The sequence below is a fragment of the Etheostoma cragini genome, chromosome 2, assembly GCF_013103735.1.
Source record: "Etheostoma cragini isolate CJK2018 chromosome 2, CSU_Ecrag_1.0, whole genome shotgun sequence".
Lineage (NCBI taxonomy): Eukaryota > Metazoa > Chordata > Actinopteri > Perciformes > Percidae > Etheostoma > Etheostoma cragini.
Genome location: NC_048408.1, coordinates 29362265 through 29363580, shown reverse-complemented (window position 1 = coordinate 29363580; position 1316 = coordinate 29362265). Strand labels below are relative to the sequence as shown.

The following is a 1316-nucleotide window of genomic DNA, read 5'->3' as shown; positions in this document are numbered from 1 at the left end:
GGAAGAGACCCCCGAGTCACTTTTCAATCTACCCCGGCGAAGAGGCTCCATAAGCGGGTAAAGCTCCGCCTGCTTCGCCCTCCCCTCTCCCCATCCACCACACCGGATGTCCCTTTTAATAGCAGCTCCTCCTCTCTCTCTCTCTCTCTCTCCTCCCCTTCTCTCTCTCTCCGGTTTTTCTCCCGCGAGTTTGAATCTCCTCAAACAGCACACTGCAGAGTTTGTTGTCATTGACACACCCCGGGACCCGAGTGAACAGGCAGTCCTGCGACTTCACATTAAATACCACTTCAGCACCGAGTGTTATAGAATAACTTGCCCGTTTAACTCATGGTGATGATGATGATGATGACGGTTGGCCTGTTAGTGTTGAGCTTTCTAGGCGTTGCACCGTCGCTTAAAGCCGGTAAGTTTGACGCTAGCTTGCTAAGCTAACGGCACATCTAATGGTCAACTTTAAGCTAGCGTAACAACGTCAGCTGTTGCCGTTGGCTGTTCGCGTGCACGTTTTTATGTTTATAACATTGGTACGATGTTGTGGGCTTATGGTGACAACTTTAAACCATTGTTGAAGACGTTTTAGCTCAGTTTGATGGCATTAATGGAAACTTTTCGCCAAGTTTTAACGTTGTTAAGCACTTTGTTCGCTTCGCTTCGCTAGCTGATGGCTAGCTACATAGCAACATAGCGGCTAGTCGCTGGTTAAGCTAAATAAGTTGGACCGTAGACGGTTAAAGTTGGACCGTAGACCGGTTAAAGTTGGACCGTAGACCGGTTAAAGTTGGACCGTAGACCGGTTAAAGTTGGACCGTAGACCGGTTAAAGTTGGACCATAGACCCGTTAAAGTTGGACCGTAGATCCGTTAAAGTTGGACCGTAGACGGTTAAAGTTGGACCGTAGACCGGTTAAAGTTGGACCGTAGACCCGTTAAAGTTGGACCGTAGATCCGTTAAAGTTGGACCGTAGACCGTTTAAAGTTGGACCGTAGACCGTTTAAAGTTGGACCGTAGACCCGTTAAAGTTAGGACCGTAGACCCGTTAAAGTTAGGACCGTAGACCCGTTAAAGTTAGGACCGTAGACCGGTTAAAGTTAGGACCGTAGACGGTTAAAGTTAGGACCGTAGACCGGTTAAAGTTGGACCGTAGACCGGTTAAAGTTGGACCGTAGACCGGTTAAAGTTAGGACCGTAGACCGGTTAAAGTTGGACCGTAGACCCGTTAAAGTTGGACCGTAGACCGGTTAAAGTTAGGATCTAGCAATAAGTTAGCACTGCGGGGATGAATGTGTTAACCCGGCTGTTGACTGATTGAGTTA

At 48.0% G+C, this 1316-nt stretch overlaps 1 protein-coding gene across 1 annotated transcript in view; it reads right to left on the bottom strand.

Annotated features, from left to right (window-relative positions):
• Positions 1 to 1316, bottom strand: part of cdc6 (cell division cycle 6 homolog (S. cerevisiae)) — a 13591-nt gene that overhangs the window by 11140 nt on the left and 1135 nt on the right. The window lies entirely within an intron of this gene.